Genomic DNA, 20,990 nt, shown 5'->3' on the forward strand with positions numbered 1-20,990 from the left:
GGAAGGAGATATCTTCAGGAGCGACCACCTGCAGCGCCTGGGCCACAACGGCTTTGGGAGCCCAATGCATGGGTACTTTTCTTATGTACAATTCATTTACTAGGGTATAAATCTTCCTAGCCCCTTAGAAAAATACTGACCTAACCAATTGAACAACAGGGGATTGGGATGGTGATGGGAATAAGGGAATCCTCTGACTTACACTGTCTTCTTCTGTTGTTACAGAGGGTGAAATGATGTTTTCCCCTAGCCCTGCCCTGTTCCTGCTCTTTGTTATAGTTCAATATATTTTAAGTGAGGAAAATGGTAGGAAAAATATCTGCTCTTCAGCACAACGTGAAGCAACATCAGAGCAACTGAGAATGAAACAATTTGTTCCCAAAGGAGAACTCGATGACTAACAATTGCTGTGTACTGGGGAACAGTATAACCGTGATGCTCAGGGTTTGTTTAGACTAGGAAAGTGATGGAGTTTAGGTCAGGTCAAGGGGGAAGCTAATGCCAACCCCTGCACCTGGGCTGCATCTGCTCTACAACTGTAATTGTCTTTTTACCCCAAGATCACTAACTCGAGCAGCCAACGCCATGTGCAGCCCTAGTGGATGTCAGGCACAGGTAGTTTTGCCTCAGTGTAGCTTGTTGGGAATCAAACCTCTCTCCCACCTGGAGCTGATGGAGTTTGGCTGTTCTCAGTGGGAGCAGATGACAGAACAAGGAGCAATGGTCTCAAGTTGCAGTGGGAGCCATCTAGGTTGGATATTAGGAAATTAATTTTGCTAAGGTGGTGATAAAGCACTGGAATGGGTTACTTAGGGAGGTGGTGGAATCTCCATCCTGAGAGATTTTTAAGGCCTGGCTTGACAAAGCCCTGGCTGGGATGATTTAGTTGGGGTTGGTGCTGCTTTGAGCAGGGGAATGGACTAGATACCTCCTGAGGTCCCTTCCAACCCTGATATTCTATGGTTCTATGACATACACTCCTACGGCTCAATAGAAAAGATCACAGGACTGACCCCAAAGACGGGTGAGCTGGAAAAGGCAGAAGCAGGCAACTCATCTGGGGGAGCTGAGCTACTACGGTGAAGATGGTGCACAGATCACTATGTGGGAATTAGCAAATGTGATTTAAAAAACAAAAACAAAATCTTTGCTCAGCAAGGCATTTATTACAGTTCTCTCTTACGTGGATTTTCTGATGCCTGATAAGGTGTGAGCTCCAACTGACGCTTTTCCCGCACTCAGAGCACGTGTAGGGTTTCTGTCCTGTGTGGATTCTCCTATGTGTGATAAGGTGTGAGCTCCAATTGAAGCGTTTCCCACACTCAGAGCACATGTAGGGCATCTCCTGTGTGTGGATTCTCTGATGTGAGATGAGGCTGAACTATCAGTGAAGTGTTTCCCGCACTCAAAGCATGTGTAGGGCATCTCTCCTGTGGGGATTCTAAGATGTGTGATAAGGGGTGACTGCCGACTAAAGCTTTTCCCGCACTCGGAGCACATGTAGGGTCTCTCTCCTCTGTGCATTCTCTGATGAGTGACAAGGTTTGAGCTCCCATTGAAGCTTTTCCCACAATCATGGCATGTGTAGCGTGTCTGTTCCAAGTTGATTCTCTCGTGTGGAATAAGGTCTGAGAGGCTACTTAAGTTTTCTTCTGACCTCTGCTGAGTCTCACAGGCTGTTTCTTTTTCTGGGAGTGCACAACTCCCGGAAACGTTCCTTTGGGTCTTCCTGATAACGTTCCATGTGTTTCTACTTGCTCAGCATCTTCCTGCTGGGGTTTCTGGTCCTTATTTTCACTCACCATCCCATCACCTGATGGGAGACTGAGCGAATCCAGATATAGGTCACTCCCTGCACCGGAGAGAAAGGAAATCTCAGAGAGAGGAATGGTAAAAGGGATGAACAAACCAAAATATGTGTGGGAGAGATCAAACCTATCAGGTGCTGATTTTCACCAGAACACTCTGGGAAAGCTACATTGGGCAGGGACCTGCTGCCACTTGTCAGAGCATAGGTGGGAAGCCATGAGTCACATCTGCCTAATGATTCCACACCTGCAGGGAACAATCCTGAATTTGGAGAGCTCATAGGGTCTTTGTAGGGCATCCCAAATGTTTCCTGAAATCACAGACAGTTATTGAGCTGATTTAACCAATTCCTTACCCGTGCAGGCAGCTCTCGGGAGGACTTCTTTCTCAGAGCCCTGGAGATCTGGGATCCACAGCTTTTCCTCTCGTTCCAGCTGCGAGATCACATCAGGTGTGGAATCTGGAAGCCCTACTCCAGGCAAAGAAAACAAGGGAGGTGAGTGGAATTTGTGGGATACTTGTCACAAGGAATAGTCCATGGTTTTACCCCCAGCTCATTTTTAAGCAGTAACATCCCAAGGCCAGCTTCCTTGGCTCAAAGTGGCAGGAGAGTTGTTAATCATATTCATTACCTTAGTGCCTAAGAACGAACTAACAGTGAGTCCCCATTGTGCTCGGCCAAGTACAAACAGAGAATAGTAGATGGCCCATGCCCTGAAGAATTTACAATCTGAATAGACAAGACAGACAGAATGGGGGAAAGGGTAGAACCCACTGTTAGAATAGAGATATTCAGGTCTGTCTGTAAAGCCTAGACTTTAAGAACTTAGGTGTATTTTTATCACTTAGCTAGTTACAGGGTATAAAACAAAGAATCAAAATCACTGTCTGCCTGTGTATGGGCCGTCTCTCACTAGGATAGTCTGAGGTCTTGTTCTTAGGCTAAGGCCTTTGGCTAAGCAGCAAGGGCAGCCATAAGGGTCTTGGGAAGCGAAGGGTCACATCCTCACATCACAAACCAGTCACACTGAAATAAGGTGCTATTGGGCTGTTAGGAAGTCGATCCTGTCCTGATAGTGCCCATCACCACCATATAAAGAAACAGATCTTAAGATGGTTAAAGAAAACTTAGTTTGACAGCATTCTGTCTGGCAAGAAATCACTTCTCAATGGTTGCGGTTGTGAAACTCTTTTCTGTATTGCTTTTTCTTTATGTCCCACAATTTTCTATTGTTAATCTGGCTGGTTCTCTAATTGCTTCTCTCTGCTGTATAATGAGTTTTGCTAGGCGTAAGTTAATTAGGGTAGTGGGATATAATTGGTTAGAGAATTATGTTACAATCTGTTAGAATTGGTTCATTAAATTTCAGTACAATGATTGGTTAAGGTATAGGTGAGAATATTACTCTATAAACAGGAGGGGGAAGGGAAATTGGAATCATGTTTGTTAACGGGGGGAACGTGGAACAGGAACACAGGCAAGGCTCTGTGGCATCAGAGCTGGGAAGGAAACACTGGGGAACAGACTCTATGGGCATACAGAGATAAGCCCGACTGGTGTGAAGGACTTCGGAATATAGGTAATAATAATAGGTAATAATTGGAGATATACCAATCTCCTAGAACTGGAAGGGACCTTGAAAGGTCCTTGAGTCCAGCCCCCTGCCTTCACTAGCAGGACCAATTTTTGCCCCAGATCCCTAAGTGGCCTCCTTAAGGATTGAACTCACAACCCTGGGTTTAGCAGGCCAATGCTCAAACCACTGAGCTATCCCTCCCCTTATCAGTGTAATATGCTTGCTTAGAAACTAACCCCAATAAACGTGGCATTGTCTGCGCTTCAGACTTCTGGTCTTTTGCTGCTTGCTGTCTGCGTGACAAGAACCAGGAAGCGGAGGCCTCTAACATAACTGACATGACCTGATAACTAAGAGGTAAGCTTTTAAGGAAGATTTTAATACACTTTGGAAATGATCAGGGATTCCCATGAGCACTGATGAGGGGACCATGCAAAATATGCATTTAGATCCTTGTCTTGTTTTATATCCTTTCCCCGTTAGGCACACTGGCACTGTCATGGATCCATGGGATCTGTGCAATGCCTGGGCTTTTAAACAGTGCTTGGGAAGCCTCTGGCTTCAACACTCTTACTTCAACCTGTGAGCTCTGCCAGCAGGTCCAGCTGAACGACACTCCTCTTCAGAGACTGTTCCTCAGTCAATGCACAGAGCAAGTTTTGCTGTGGCACTGGGCAGACTGTTAAAACATAGCAGGATTCATTAATGAACCGAAACACAGCACTGGAAAGTCCTTAGATTAGCACAGGAAGCGAAGACGACAATACAGTCCATATTGGCCAATGCCCTTGAGCCAAGCTGCTGTAGAAAACGCTTTGGTTTCCTTTAACTGCACCTGTCCATTTGTCTTTGCTCCAGTAGAGCTCCCAGTGTGACTTCTATGAGCCCAGTTATTCCTGCTCCCAAAAATGTAACGAGTCCATGTATGCTTCACTCAGCCAAGCGGAGATCTGTTGCGTCGCAGGAGAGCATGGACAGAGTCTGACAACCCATGTGATCATAAGCAGAGAGTACTTTATTCATTTCCAGCATGCTCTTATATACAATTATATCAAGCAATCAAGCAGTTGCTAATTGGTTAATAAGATACACACAAGCACAGCTGAAACTTCCTTGGATAATTGCCATTCCATGCAACCTTTTGATTTATTATTCTGTTTACTGCCTACTGGCGGATGAGAGCTAATCAAGGTCAGCTTCTCATCACAGCTCACAGCAAACTAGCCCGTCCTTGAATCCACACTTCCCCTTTCCTCAAAATAAAAAAAAGGAAGGCATAGCAAAACATTCCCAGTTCATAGCATCACATTACTTCAATCTATTACAAAGCAAAACTAAAAAACAAATCTGAACACCAGCTGCCTAACTAAACCGTAACAATATCTTCCGCAGTGCCCTGCTCTCACCTATTACATCCCTCCTCCAGGTAATGCAAGTGGCCCAAGGGACCAGGAGGGTTCCACCAAGGTGCAAACACCCACAAAACAGGTTTCCAAATAAGGGCTTCCACTGCAGCAACATGGGGCAGCAGGCAGAAGGCCGTTGTATTTATGGCACTCTGCGCCAAAATCAGCCAAGGCCGGACCCACTTCGGAATCCACCTGGGACCTTGAAAACAATCTCAGCTAGGCCACCTGGCATTCCCTACTTTCTCATAACAACTTTATCTCATCCCTCTATTCTTGTAACCACGCTGCTGTAATTTTCCACCAAGGCAGCATAGGGAAGATGCAACCGAACATCTCCCCCCTATTCTTAAACACACAAAAAAAAATTAAAAACATCCAAAAAACTACTCCAAACTTTATAGCAAAAGACATGCAAAACAAAACAAAAAAAAATAATATATCTCATGCTACAAAACTCACCTATAACCATGCAATTCTCAACATATAACACCACCAACACCAAACAAAACAAACATAAACCAACAAGGGTAAAACAAATAAATGGTATAAATTCTGCAGGATTCCCCCCTTCTCTATAGCACACCAACTTGTGGCAAACTTCTATTACCAAATCATCCCTCAGATGTCAGGCGATCAAACTGTCACTGAGGGAGCGGGGGGTCCTAAAAAAACAACAAAACACAACATAAACCACATAAAACGCAAAAAACAATTCTGGCCAGAAAACAAACAAACAAACACCACAAAACGAAACATAAAACACATAACATAAATTTGACTCTATAAATAAATGCATGGTATATCAAATGCTATGCAGCTAACATCAATTTTCTTTAATATCTAAAAAACAAAAAACAGGTCTACTCCTACTGGGCAATCAATTATTACTAAAAGCATACAAATACCTCTATAAATCAAGCATACATCAATAAAAGCATTTACATATGCAATGGCTTCCCAGCGTGCTTCTAAATACAAAGCTAGGCACAGCTCAAAATTGCTTACCACATACATGCCTATAAAACCTACTACAAGCTCAAATACATAGCACTATATACATTCTGCCGCTAATGCAACAAAATTATTCATAGCCAAACAATTGTAAACTAATTTCTTTGCCTAAATTCATTTACAAAAACATCAAAAACTTTTCTCTAGCATCTTTACAAAATTCAGCTGCTATTCCCTCTAGCAACCACAAAATTAACTTCTCACTTCTCTAAAAAATCACTAGCTTATTTTCCAACAGCCACTAATTAACTCAAAACACCATTCCAAACATCCTCCTGAAATTGAAATCCCAAGCTTAAACTTAAATCCCTTTCCTATCCACTACACCCTCAAAAAATCCCAAGCTGCATTCCAAGCCTTTATCTGTAGCCTGCCCGCTTGGGCCCGATCCTTTTTTCCTCTCCAAGGTCCCTATCTGTTGCCTGCCTGCTTGGGCCCGATCCTTTTTTCCTCTAACTAAACCGTTCCTTACATGAACACCAACTTATTCCACTAGGAGGGTGTACTTCTTAACTAGCCCCCACCCTTCTAGTCTCTACTGCGAGCAATTATCTGTACTTTCCCACCATGGGGGCTACATTCTCATGCATATAACTTTAATTACAACATCTGCATTCAGCCTATTTTAAATATAGGCTACATCTAGTATCAAGCAGTCTACAACAACCAATAATCAGCACATAACACAAAATCTACAAAAATCTAATAAGGCTAACAAAAGCACTTTATATAAAGATGCTTTGGATCACATAAATTCAAAGCCATCCTCCCAAATTACCTAAATTTATGCCTAAATAACCCACAACTCCCCCCTTGAGAATACTCAACAAACCTTTTGGCTGAGTTTTCTCAAACTTTAAAAACAAAAAACAATTAAACTCTAAAAAACTGGGGTTAGTAATGGGGGGGGGGTAATATCAGTACAATCCAATTAGGGAGGGCAATATATGCTAAAAAATTTATCCAAAACACAGGGCGCAGCCTGTAAAATAAATCCCAAAATCCAATTAACATCACATTTCTCAGCAGGAGTCCCAAATTTCTTCCTGCCAGTGTACAATTCTTTGTTTCTTCACCAGGGTCAGTTCTCAATGTCTTTTTAGTCAGGAATTTCTGGACTTTGGCAATATCAACAACATAAGTGTTTTTCTTCTTTTCCACCACCGTCATGGTTCAACTTTTACGGGGGAAATTATCAAAACACACACAAAAAAAAATTCCAATAACACAATGGAGCTAAAAAAAAATTAAATAAGCCAATCATCAGTAGGAAAATTCTCCTGATGTGAAGGGTCTTTGCAGTAAGAATCATGGGTCCAGGCAAAGCAAAATTTTATCTCAATTAATAAATCATTCAGGAGGATCAAACAGAAAAATCCTAGCATAGCAAACAAGCAACTATCCTGCAGGGGCCCAGGTTGTGTACATCTTGTTGCTCTTTCAGTCATTCCATCCACCATTGCAGCAGACATCTCTGATACTGACACAATTGCAGGTTCTTCACTCCTACTATGTGCAGCCTCAAATCCCAAATGAGCAGTGGTAATATCTTGGACTAGTTCAGGAAATAATTTTTCAGGCACTGCTTCTAAAGGCTTCAAAGTGTCAGCTGAGGTTCCCATAGGCGTTACAGTTCCTGCAATAATTCAATCGCTGCAGCTGTGACAGGCACAAATGCTTTTTGAGCCTCAGAGCTTTCAATACTAAAAATGGGTGAGCCAGTATCTGCCAGCTGCACAGCTAAAATCTCTTGCTGATTGTCATTTGAACTTGTCGCAGTCAGTAGAAATGTTTGTTTTGCTTCCATAGGCTCCTCTTCGTCTCCTTTCCACACACAGGCAGTTCTTGAGGACATATGTCGCTCTGTAGAGGGGCCCCATTTACAACTGCCCCTGGGCATTCTGATACTAGGTTAGATGGCTCATCTCCTACATCATTCTGCATGGGGGCCTCAGCTGCAACCGCTTCAGTGTGCTCTGATTCCAAGGTAAACACAGTATCTTCTACCTCTGTCTTCACAGGTGTCTCAGTTACCCCACTCTGCATTGCATCCATAGGGAAGGGGTCTCCAACGGCAACACAGAAGGCATTCCGGGCGTTGGGCGGCAGAGCTCAGAAAGGGCCGCCTGCACTTCTGCCTCGGCGCGCGAGTTTCTACTATCTCCTTCGCCTTATGCCATACTGGACTCAGGGAGAAGGCCTCCTTATCGCCCTGAGCCACCGACTTCCAAAGCTCAGAGCCTAGTCGCTCCCAAACAGTTTTATCAAATATTGTACTTGATTGAACAGAAAGTCCCTTCTCCATCCCCACCGCAGCAGATGGGATAACGTATCAGAGGGGAGCTTCTCTCCCTGCCGCTCCGCGATGCGCATCAGATATCCATGCACCGTCCTTTCTTCCGCTGATACAGCGGTTCCCATGGTAGCTGCTCACCTCTGGGCTGGGGTGCCTCCCTTTCAGACGCCCTGCGGCTTGGCACTCGACACTGAGCTCAGGTGCGCCCCTCTTTCCGGGCGTCCTGCGGCTCCTAGCCGCTCAACACTGAACTCAGGTGCGCCTTCCTTTCCGGACGCCGCCGACACTGAGCTCAGGTGAGCTCAGGCGCCCTTCTTTTCAGACGCCCTGCGCCGCCGCTCGACACTGAGCTCAGGTGCGCTTCCTTTCCGGACGCCCTGCGGCCGCCGACACTGAGCTCAGGTGCCCTTCTTTCGGACGCCCTGCGGCCGCCGACACTGAGCTCAGGTGCGCCCTTCTTTCGGACGCCCTGCGGCCGCCGCTCGACACTGAGCTCAGGTGCGCCCCTCTTTCCGGACGCCCTGGCGCCGCCGACACTGAGCTCAGGTGCGCCCTTCTTTTCGGACGCCCTGCGCCGCCGCTCGACACTGAGCTCAGGTGCGCCCTTCTTTTCAGACGCCCTGCGCCGCCGCCGACACTGAGCTCAGGTGCGCCCTCTTTTCGGACGCCCTGCGGCCGCCGACACTGAGCTCAGGTGCGCTTCCTTCGACGCGCCGCCGCCGACACTGAGCTCAGGTGCGCCCTTCTTTCGGACGCCCTGCGGCCGCCGCTCGACACTGAGCTCAGGTGCGCCCCTCTTTTCGGGCGGCCTGCGGCCGCCGCTCGACACTGAGCTCAGGTGCGCCTTCTTCCGGACGCCCTGCGCCGCCGCCGACACTGAGCTCAGGTGCGCCTTCTTTTCGGACGCCCTGCGGCTCCTAGCCGCACAACACTGAGACTCAGGTGCGCCTACTTTTCTTCTTTTCAGTTCAGGCCACCAACACTATCCTCATTCAATCACGTGGGGTCACCATTTGTTGCGTCGCAGGAGAGCATGGACAGAGTCTGACAACCCATGTGATCATAAGCAGAGAGTACTTTATTCATTTCCAGCATGCTCTTATATACAATTATATCAAGCAATCAAGCAGTTGCTAATTGGTTAATAAAATACACACAAGCACAGCTGAAACTTCCTTGGATAATTGCCATTCCATGCAACCTTTTGATTTATTATTCTGTTTACTGCCTACTGGCGGATGAGAGCTAATCAAGGTCAGCTTCTCATCACAGCTCACAGCAAACTAGCCCGTCCTTGAATCCCACAGAGATCCTCCCATGGACAGGTGATAATCATTCCCTTGTCTCTGTTGGGTATTCCATTGATGTAGGTTGGTCCCAGCCTGTCCTTAATGACCCATTCATATCACTCCATAACAGCTACGTGACAAAACACCTCATGTCTCCTGCTTTTTAGAATCATGGCAATACCAACCACAGAGGGAAACTATGATGTGTATTGGCATCATACAAGTATCACCAAAATTCCCACCTCTCTCTCACACACACTGCTCACAGCCCTTGGAGAGAAAGCAACGCACAGGAGCTGGACGTGAACACAGTGGAGGACAAGCTGCAATCCTCAAACCCTGGTGAAAAAGGAGAGGCAAGCGCGTGCCCGGGATGGCAAGCCGTGGGGGCCGCCCGGATGGTCTCTGTGAGGGGGGCAGTCAGGCAGCCTTCGGCGACTTGCCTGCGGGAGGGCCGCCGGTCCAGCGGATTCAGCAGCGGGTACGTTATGTGGATTGATCCCTGCCTATGATTTCAGTTATAACTGCCTCTATGAAATCAAGTGTCTGTGTGTTTCACCAGATTTCATCTTCTCCATTAACTTTGCGTAGCCATGTACAAGGGGGAGCTGTACCCCCAACACGTCATCTTATCGGTGTAAAAACTGTACAGGCTACGTCACCACCCTGTGACATCCTCAACAAAGTGCCCATTTGTGCCTGGGTAGGGGCCCTGCTCTGGGAGGGAGGATGCAGCAAGGACTCAGGGTCGGTGGCCGGGGTCTCTGTGCTCAGAGATGGGGAGGTTATGTGGGGAGGGGGGTAATGAGCGGGAGAGGGAGGTCAAGAGTTAAAATAATAATATTTGGGGAAAACATGTATATAAGTGAAACAGAACAGAAATAAAACTGGAGTGTGGGTTCTAAAGCAACAAGGCTTGGGTAGGGATTCGAGGTTAAAGCTCTGGGATCCCCCAGCGCTCTAGATCCCCAAACCTCTCCTCCCTCCCACTGACCCACCCAGCCCACTTCCTGGGTGCCCTTCCTCCACACTCCCCTCCCCTTCTTCCCATTACTCTCAGCCGGCATCACCTCCCGGCACCTTGGGAGCTTCTTGTGTTCCCTCCTCGTCTCTCACAACCTCCTCCGTCCCTGCTGCTTCTTAGCTCTAACCCTGCACATGCCCTCCCCATGTCCTGGCACCCCAGAATTAGCTACTCCTCCCCCATGGCTCTCTTATCCCTTCACCCATGGGGTCATGAATGGCAACATTATACACTCTTCTGTCAAACCAGGAGCTCATCTGACTGTCACACAAGCCACGCATCGGTCACACACCTCTTTACTCAATTTAGAATTCTACAGGAGGTATATTTTCCTCTTAAAATGAGGAAAAGGCATGAAAGCGACAGTTATTAATGTAGCCAATAAGGACACATTAAATGCAATTTCAAAATGACTGATGACAAATGTCTAAAAATTATTCTAGTGGGTGGGAGATGAGGCAAAAAAGTGGGGGCAAGGAAACTTGTCAAAACTTGTATGAATAAAGGTATAAAGTTATTACTGCTCAGGTTCTTTAGAGACCCCACAGCTTGTAATGACCAAGGTAACAGAACTCCTTACCCAGGGAGGTCACGTTCTCATAGTTCTCCTGCATGACATCCCAGTAGAGGGCTCTCTGAGTGGGGTCCAGCAGAGCCCCTCCCCTGGTGAAATGCACAGCCACCTCCTCGAAGGTCACCGGCCCCTGAAAGAGCAAGAGTCCAACACTCAGGACCTGCTGCCCCACTCACAGCCCCACACTCATGGGGGAGAGGAGCCAATCAAATGGGAGCTCTGGGTGGCTCACAGTCAGAGTCCCACCTCCACACCACTCAGAGCAGCCAGGAAACACCAGGGGGAGGGGACGAAGCGAGAGCCCCTTGTCTCTCCCAGCAGATCCATCCCCCCCCTACTAGCCACAGACGGGCACAGGAGATGGAGGCCCTGGCAGGTGCAGGGAGAGCTCGCTGGCAGGGAGCCCAGCGCTGTTCCCATTGTGAAGAGCTGGACGGGGCCAGACTCAGTGGGGGGCAGACGACATGACGGTCCAGGGGGGCCTTGCTGAGGGGGTTCCTCCAGCAGGGGTGTCCTGTCCCTCCTCCCCCCACTTCTCTTCAGCTGTCTGCCCCTGCAGCTCTTCCTGCAGCCCTGCCCCCCCCACTTGAGCTGCCCCGGCCAAGCTGCTCCCAGGAGCCTCCTGTGCTGTGCAGGGGAGGGGGTTGCTGATGTCGGGAGGCCCCCCCCTCCTGCCTCCGTGCCCAGGCGCGGCCGAGCTCCCCCAGCCAGCACCTACTAACCCCACCCACGCTGAGGGGAGTGACCCAGGACAGCAAATTCCCACCTATCCAAGGACAAATTGGTGCAGATAAACAGGCTGGGTTCACATCACACAGCTGAGGAGAATTTAAGAATTACAGAGAAAATAGGGCAAAATAAGAGACTAGAGAGTCAATAATTTTAGGAAAACGAGGGAATCTCCTTGGATTTTCTAGCCATATGTGGGGAGGGGAGAGAAGGGGAAGAACCAGAGAGAATTCTTCTCAGGTTATGAGACGGAAAGAAATGGCACAAACAGGAAAGGATGCAAGTGGCTCCCCGTGGCCATAGGCGTGTGCAGCACATTTCATTAGGGTGTGCACCCAGGGAGCCCCCCCTGGCCCCACCCCATCCACTGCCTCCCACTTCCTGCCCCCCTCAGAACGCCCAACCCCCCCTGCTCCTTGTCCCCTGACTGCCCCCTCCTGAACCCCCCCCACTGTAACTGCCTCCCTAGGACCCTACCTGTCGTCCTGACCCTTATCCACACCCCACCCCAGACAGACCCCGGGACTCCCACGCCCCATCCAACTGCTCCTCGCCCCTTACAGGCCCCCCAGAACTCCCGACCCATCCAACTCCCTCTGCTGCCTGCCTGCCCTGACCCCGCTCCACCCCCACCCCGAACCTCAACCCATCCAACCCCCCTGCTCCTTGTTCCCTGACCGCCCCCTCCACAGGCCTCCCCAACCGCTAATCACCTCCCCCCCCAACTATCCAACCCCCCTCCCCACCTCCTGGCAGCTCTGTCTAGTGGCTGCTCCCACCCACACACTCAAAGTGGCAGAGGAGGTTCCCTCTCCTTCAGGGGGAAGGTTGCCTAGTGGTTAGGCCACAGGACTCAGGCTCAGGTGTTCTGGGTTTGAGTCTCTGCTCTGCCACAGACTCCCTGTTTAGCCTTGGGAAAGTCACTTCACCTCGTTGTGCCCTAGATCCCATCTGCCCAATGGGGCCAACACTGACCTGCCTCCTGGGCTAAATCCATCCATGGCTGGGTGATGGGGGGGAATGGAGATACCAACATGGGGAAATTTGGGCTGAATTTCTGCACAGCCGGAGAGCGGGAGCCAGCTCCACAGGGGGGATGGGAGCGAGAGGGGCTCAGGCCAGCTCCACACAGAGGGGGGTCAGGGCTTGGGCCCTGCAACTTTTGCCACTAAGGTGGCTGGGGCTCCCGAGCCGGGGACTTCAGCCCCACATCTTCTGCCAGGGTCCGGGGTTCTCCTCCCTGCCCCAGGGTGGCTCCTCTCCCACTCCATCCCCCGCCCAGGGCAGCTCCTGCTGGGGTCTGGGCTTCTCCTCCCCCCACCCTCCCCCTGCCCCAGCCCAACTGGGCTCCCCGGGGCACCCGCTGCTGTTGTGGCCGGAGCCGAGCCTGGCGGGCAGGGAGCAGCGATTCACACGGGGGCCCTGGCAGAGACACCAGCCCGAGCGGGGCGGGGCAGCCCCAGGGGAGCGGGCGGGGGGGTCTGCTGCTGCTGGGCCCCCCCACCGACCCCTGGGGCTGTTTCGGGGGGTCTCACTCACTCCCCCAGGAGCGGGGGGGGAGCAGCAGAGTGGAGCCTGCCCAGCAAACAGCTGATCGCAGCTGCGCCCAGGCCGCCCCTGGGGAAAAGCTCAGCGGAGGAGGCTCCACAAGCTGCCGGCAGCGGGTCATTCCCGGGGGGGCCGAGCACCCGCCTGCAGCCGCCGCAGCCACCCCCCTCCCCCCGGAGCCCCCACGGGGGGGGAGCAGCCTCCCCAGCCGGGGCTCAGGGCATTGGGGTGCCGGGCTCCCCCCCTGCGCACGCCTGGGCCCGGGACACTCACACACACACTCTGCCCCGGGGCTCCCTGGTGCCCAGAGACCGATCAACCCCGCCTGCCCCCGCCCTTCCCCGCCTGCAGCTCCGGCCTCTCCTCCCGCCCCGCCAGCCGCACCCCGCGGAGCACCGGGCCCCAGGCTCTGTCCCCACCTGGAGCCCAGCGGGGCCGGGGGCAGCTCCTGCTGCAGCTGAGAACAGCGGCTCCGCTCCGGCCCGGGCGGCTCCAGCGCTGCTGGCAGCACGTGGCCACCAGGGAGCAGCTGCTGAGCCCGGGCTCCTGCGTCACAATGTGCCAGAGCCCCGCCCCAGGAGCTGCCCCGCCCCGGACTGTGTCAGAGCCCCGCCCCAGGAGCTGCCCCGCCCCGGGCTGTGCCAGAGCCCCGCCCCAGGAGCTGCCCCGCCCCGGGCTGTGCCAGAACCCCGCCCCAGGAGCTGCCCTGCCCCGGGCTGTGCCAGAGGCCCCCAGGAGCTGCCCCGCCCGGGCTGTGCCAGAGCCCCAGGAGCTGCCCGCCCTGGGCTGTGCCAGAGCCCGCCCCAGGAGCTGCCCTGCCCCGGACTGTGCCAGAGCCCCGCCCTAGGAGCTGCCCCGCCCCGGCCTGAGCTAAAGCCCCGCCCCAGGAGCTGCCCCATCCCCTGGCTGTGCCAGAGCCCCGCCCCAGGAGCTGCCCCGCCCCGGGCTGTGCCAGAGTCCCGCCCCAGGAGCTGCCCCGCCCCAGGCTGTGCCAGAGCCCCGCCCCAGGAGCTGCCCTGCCCCGGGCTGTGCCAGAGCCCCGCCTCCAGGAGCTGCCCCGCCCCGGACTGTGCCAGAGCCCTGCCCTAGGAGATGCCCCGCCCGGGCTGTGCAAGAGCCCCACCCCAGGAGCTGCCCCGCCCTGGGCTGTGCCAGAGCTCCGCCCCAGGAGCTGCCCCGCCCCGGGCTGTGCCAGAGCCCCGCCCCAGGAGATGCCCCGCCCCCGGGCTGTGCCAGAGCCCCGCCCCAGGAGCTGCCCTGCCCTGGGCTGTGCCAGAGCTCCGCCCCAGGAGCTGCCCCGCCCCGGGCTGTGCCAGAGCCCCGCCCCAGGAGATGCCCTGCCCCGGGCTGTGCCAGAGCCCCGCCCCAGGAGCTGCCCCGCCCCTGGGCTGTGCCACAGCCCGCCCCCAGGAGCTACCCGCCCCGGGCTGTGCCAGAGCCCCCAGGATCTGCCCCGCCCCGGGCTGTGCCAGAGCCCCCAGGAGCTGCCCGCCCTGGGCTGTGCCAGAGCCCCGCCCCAGGAGCTGCCCTGCCCCGGACTGTGCCAGAGCCCCGCCCCTAGGAGCTGCCCCGCCACCGGCCTGAGCTAAAGCCCCGCCCCCAGGAGCTGCCCCCTCCCCTGGCTGTGCCCGTGCCCCGCCCCAGGAGCTGCCCCACCCCGGGCTGTGCCAGAGTCCCGCCCCAGGAGCTGCCCTGCCCCAGGCTGTGCCAGAGCCCCGCCCCAGGAGCTGCCCTGCCCCGGGCTGTGCCAGAGCCCCGCCTCCAGGAGCTGCCCCGCCCGGACTGTGCCAGAGCCCGCCTCTAGGAGATGCCCCGCCCCGGGCTGTGCCAGAGCCCCACCCCAGGAGCTGCCCCGCCCTGGGCTGTGCCAGAGCTCCGCCCCAGGAGCTGCCCCGCCCCGGGCTGTGCCAGAGCCCCGCCCCAGGAGCTGCCCCGCCCCGGGCTGTGCCAGAGCCCCGCCCCAGGAGCTGCCCTGCCCCGGGCTGTGCCAGAGCCCCGCCCCAGGAGCTGCCCCGCCCTGGGCTGTGCCAGAGCCCCGCCCCCAGGAGCTGCCCCGCCCCCGGGCTGTGCCAGAGTCCAGCCCCCAGGAGCTGCCTCCCCCTGGGATTTGTTCTCCTGTTTCCTTCTTCCCAGCACCTGCCGCTCCCTTCCTGTGTCTGCAAACACCCCGGGAGGGCTGCAGCGCCGCTGGGTCTGTCTCCAGTGGCTGAAGTTGCCTCCATCTCTAATCACCTGGGGTGGAGGGAACGAAGGGAGGAGATGGGCCCAGGTGTGAAAGCAGAATTAGGGGGCAGGGAAAGAAGGACTGTTTGGAAAGGTGGAAAGGAAAGGCTCCTGGGTGATCCAGATGGAGTCAGAAGCAGTTGGGCAGCAGAGGCTCAGATAAATGGAGGGGAACCCCCGGGGTGTCCCAGTGTTGGCCAGGGTGTGTACAGCACCTAGCACAATATGGGGTCCCGATCTCATTCATGGTCTGTGCAGCACCTGGGAGCCCTGATGTCTCTTTCCTCATCACAGGCACTGGGAATGGAGTGAGGGAAACCTCAGCACCTGAAGGGTTAATGCAGCCCTGTGTGCAACCCCTGCTAGGGTGACCAGACAGCAAATGTGAAAAATCGGGACAGGGAGTGGGGGTAATAGGAGCCTATATAAAAAGGCCCAAAAATTGGGACATCCGGTCACGCTAGTCCCTGCTGCACTCACGAGGGGTTGGCTTAGAGAGTTGTAGTAATAACAGCAGCAAAGAGTCCTGTGGCACCTTATAGACTAACAGACGTATTGGAGCAGGAGCTTTCGTGGGTGAATCCCCACTTCATCAGATGCACCAATAGTCCCATATGGTCTAGTGGTCAGGATTCCTGGTTTTCATCCATGGGACCTGGGTTCAACTTCTGGTGTGGGAACAGTGCAGAGCTTTTGCCCAGAGTGGAGACAGGAAATGAAAGAAACAGGAAGGGATCCTGCCAGCAGGGGAGTTAGACAGCGTGGGGAGGGGATCCCAGAAGTGGGGGTGGGGGGCAGAGGTCTGAGCGGAGACCAGGGAAGGATCCCAGCAGTGTGGGAAGTTGAGAGCACAGGCCTGGCATGGGGACCTGGAAGAGTGAATGTGTCCCTCTAAACCCATCAACTGCAGACTAGGCAGGACTGGAAGAATTACATATTTGTTGGTAATTGTCAATTTCTGTGTAAACGCACATCCCAATGGCAAAATATTTCCATCCATAATTATCAAAATTGGCAGATGGGCAAAGTAAGAAACATGCTGCTTGAGAACTTACCCTGTTGTAGGAGCAGCAGTGATCTGTGTGCTCCATATAACCTGTATGCCCAAAAGGTCTGTTACACTCCCCCCACCCCATCTCCTCTCCTCTCTGAATGCCTGTGAAGTGGCTTTCCCTCCCCTCCTCCTCCTCCTGCAATGCTTGTGGGATGACTGCGCTGGTTGAACAGCTGGTTGAAGCTCAGAAGAGCTCCTCGATAGACACGGTGTCTGGGACTCTCATTAGGCAGCATTGTGAAAGCACAGCTGAGCACAGGGCCCCTTCCCTGTTAAAGACCTGAACCTCATGGCCTGCGACTAGAGATGACTTGGCTGCATCCGGTGGGTCACACTCCACCTCAGCCAGTGTCCATGCAGGGTCCATGCTCTGGGTGTGTGAGTGCTGCCTAATGAGAGTCCAGACATCTTGGTACCTGGAAGCTCTTCTGATCTTCAGCCAGCCCCTTCATCCCACAAGCATTGCAGGAGGGAGGGGAGGGGAAAGCCACTTCACAGGCATTCAGAGAGGGAGAGGAGACAAAAGCGAGGGGAGGGGAAGTATAACAGACCTTTGAGCATAGAAATCACTGCTGTTCCTACAACAGCAGGGACAGGCCACTAGGAGCTGAGAAAAGGAAGCAAGCCTGTTTCTGCCTGGCTTTGAACCAGGGACCTTTTGCGTGTTAGGCAAACGTGATAACCACTACACTACAGAAACTCTGTCACAGGGCTGTGCCCTTCCCTTCATAAGAACATAAGAATGGCCATACTGGGTCAGACCAAAGGTCCATCCAACCCCATATCCTATCTGCCAACAATAACCAATGCCAGGTGCCCAAGAGGAGTGAACCTAACCGAAATGATCAAGTGATCTCTCTCCTGCCATCCATCTCCACTCTCTGACAAACAGAGGCTAGGGACACCATTCCTTACCCATCCTGGCTAATATCCATTGATGGACTTAACCTCCATTAATTTATCTGCAAAAAGAACAAAGAGAACATGTGGCACCTTAGAGACTAACAAATGTATTTGAGCATAAGCTTTTGTGGGCTAAAACTCACTTCATCGGATGCATGCAGTTAAAAATTCAGTAGGAAGAGATATATACACACAGAGAACGTGAAAAAAATGGGTGTTGCCATACACAGTATAACGAGAGTGATCAGTTAACGTGAGCTGTTATCAGCGGGAGAAAAAAACCTGATTTTGGGAGGGGAACAGGAGAAAGGACAAAGGAAGCAAGAGACGAAGAGAAAAGAGGGATCAGACAGTGGATGGAGCAAGAGGTGAATCAAAAAGGACAAACCCTTATGTCCCCAGTGATTCTAAGAGACAAAATCCCAGGTGCAAAATAAAATTCTGCCTCCTTAAGCTCGTGTTTTCCATGCCTAGAATTCAACTGTCACCAGATGGATCAGACTGAACAGGTTTCACACCTCCAGGAGGCTCTTACCTTCTAAACGGCTGTTTTCTAGTAAAATCACTAAAAAGGAAGGAAGAAACTCGAAAGAGGTTCCTCCTGGCGCACGTCCGTGAACCCGAATACTCTCTCAGTCCTCAAAGGGAGACCTGGAGAAGGAGACTTGCTGGAGCAAAGCCACAGGGGTCTCTGAGGTTTCCCTGGCCCCTCGCCCCTGTCCTGCCTGGCTGATGTCAGCATCTCTCTGTGAGGTCACCACCTCCCCACCGCCTTGGACCAATAGTCTGAGGTCCTGCAAAAAGGCCTTTGTGATGTCACTGCCACACCCCCTCCCTTGCTGGGCTAATGTCCTGCCCCTGGCCAGGCACTTTGCAGGTTTGAGCTACTCCCTGTGGATCACCCAACTCAAGGAGCGTTCGTTCTAGGCAGCAAGCCGGCTAGACAGGGAAACAGCAGACGCTGCTCCCAATGCTACACTCAGTTTTTCAGAAATTAGTCGACTTTATGGCCAGAAGAGACCATTAGAGCATCTAATCTGACCCCCTGCGTATCACAGGCCTCCTGTATAGCACAATAGCTACTTTGGGGGCAAATACATTATAGAAAGGCATCTTGTCTTCATGAAATGACATCAGGAGATGGAGAATCCACCACTTTCCTTGGTAGCTTGTTCCTGTGGTGAATCATCCTCGCTGTTGAATATTTGTGCCTTTGTTGTAATATGAATTTGTCTCTTTTCACCTTCCAGCCATTGGGTCTTGTTAGGCCTTTCTCTGCTCGATTCAAGAGCCCTTTAATACCCAATCTTTTCTCTCCATTAAGGCACTTCAACACTTTAATGAAGTCACCTTTCAATCTTCTTTTGATAAGCTAAACAGGTTGAGCTCTTTCAATAGCTCACTAGAAGGCAGTTTTCTCCAGCCCTCAGAACCTTTGGTGGCTCTTTGCTGCCCCAGTTCCAATTTCACATCTTTTCAAAGGAGGACACCAAAACTGGAGGCTATTCCAGTATCAGTCTCACTGATGCCGTGTCACCTCCTGTGACATTATTGACATAATCTGTAACCGTATAGATTACCGTTGCGACCGCTGTCCTATTTGTAGCCAATATTGTAGAAAGGTTGTAGCGTAAGGGGTCTATGGAGAGGTTCTGATTGGCTGATTATAATTCTGCTATTTCTAGATGTGTATCATTTTTATAGTTGACATTATGAATTCCTGCTCATTTCCCCACTGGCTGGAGCATGGCTAGAGTGTGTCTGTGGTTAATGATGTTGCTATAGATTGTTCAGTGTGATCATTTAGAGTTTAAATCCCAGGTTCCATCTATTGTAAAGCCACTTCTGGCAAGAGGGCTGTTTTTCCTCATTATGGGGATGCTACGATACTAAAAAAATTGTAAATAACATAACTGACTATGGAGACAGGGATGAGTGAAGCAGGTTTGAATGGATCAGAGGAGAATGTGATGGGAGACTCTCTTGTCCCGATTCTGAATAATCAGATGTAACCTGCTCTGGAATTTCACTTGACACTTTCTTTGTCATGTATTGTCTCTCTGTGATGTGGGTTTCTATCTTTCCTGAAGGCTGTTTGGTCATCCAATTGGATATTAGTTCAGTTTGATAGGATGTAGCTCAGATTTATTGAAGAATTTAAGACAATGACCCTTTGCTAAAGTTACCAATTAAAATGAAATTATAGGTGAAGTTATTGGTTAAAGAGTAAGAGACTGTGTGATAATCTGAATTATTTTGGAAAACTGAAAGTTGTCTTGGTTTTGTGTTTTGTTAGTCATACAGGAAATGATGGCTAATCTTGAAAAGTTAATTTGATTTAATTTACCCTGATTCCTCAACTGTTGCTACAGCTCTAGTACCCATCAATCCAAAGACTGAGAGAAATGGAGAGTTCCAACCATTGTCCTTTTAGTATCTTATTGTTCCTCTCTGTTTTTTTTGTGCTGGCCTTTCTATTCTATCACTTTCTGCCTTTGTTTAGTTGGTAACAGTTGGTTTCCATCACTCACGTTTGTTTGTTTAAATCTCTATCCGTTGTTAAATAAATTTTTTGCTTGTTTGATAACTGTACTCAGGTGCTGTGTGAGATACAGTAGCAATGGTCCACAGTAAAACTAGTAACCTGGGATACTTGGGGAAGAGAGGATCTGGGATTTCACCGGGTATCTGGTGATCCAGGCTGGACCCCAGAGGGGGACACATTGAAGGAACTCAAGGGTTAAGGTGGGTGCTGTAGCTCAGAGGAGGGTCCTTGAGTTCCAGCAGGCTGGTGAGTTTGGTCACTAACATCCAGCTGCCAAATGCAAAACTCCCTCTTCCTTGTGGCAGGTGGCAACAAGGAGACTCACAGTCCTCAGCACCCTGAGAAGGGTCACAATGTGTCTCTATGTTGAGCCACCTGTCAAGTTCACACAGGGAAAGCTCCCGATAGCACAAAACTCTGCCCTATGAAATCATGGAACATGTGCTCTTTGCTCTGTGAAAGCATGTAAAGAATCCAAGCGCTGGAGGACGGGGTTTGGGTCCAGAGTGACCTAGACAAATTGGAGGGTTGGGCCAAAAGAAATCTGAGGAGGTTCAACAAGGAGAATTGCAGAGTCCTGCACTTAGGACGGAAGGATCCTATGCACTGCCACAGACTGGGGACTCACTGAGTGAGGGGGGTTTGATAGCAGCCTTCAACTACCTGAAAGAGCAGCAGTGTGGGCTTTCTCCTGGCCACTTTTGCTGGGCTGGGCAGGCAGCCTGGAGGCCTTTCTAGAAGAGCATTGGGAACGGAGTTAGAAAACCAATGTGAAAACCAGAACCTCAGGTTTAGACTCATTCATTTATAATATTAAATCTTCAATTCTAGTGTCACAGTCAATACAATTGCTTCAGCCTGATAGTTGCCCAAAGGAAACTTAACGTCTCTCCAAGGAGAGTGGGGAGAAAGCACTTTTCAGAGTCCAAGAGAGACAAGGCGGGTGAGGGTAAGAGCTTGCAGAGGACCAACCTCTGTTGGTGAAAGAGACAAGCTGTG

The 20,990-nt window shown here is 51.7% G+C and overlaps 1 non-coding gene across 1 annotated transcript; it reads right to left on the reverse strand.

Moving 5' to 3' along the window:
- Window positions 1-17,170: 17,170 nt before the first annotated feature.
- Window positions 17,171-17,243, reverse strand: TRNAV-AAC. Its single transcript has one exon. It is a non-coding gene; the product is annotated as a tRNA-Val (tRNA).
- Between the last annotated feature and the right edge of the window lie 3,747 nt (window positions 17,244-20,990).

Source organism: Mauremys reevesii, linkage group 17 (assembly GCF_016161935.1).
Source record: "Mauremys reevesii isolate NIE-2019 linkage group 17, ASM1616193v1, whole genome shotgun sequence".
Lineage (NCBI taxonomy): Eukaryota > Metazoa > Chordata > Testudines > Geoemydidae > Mauremys > Mauremys reevesii.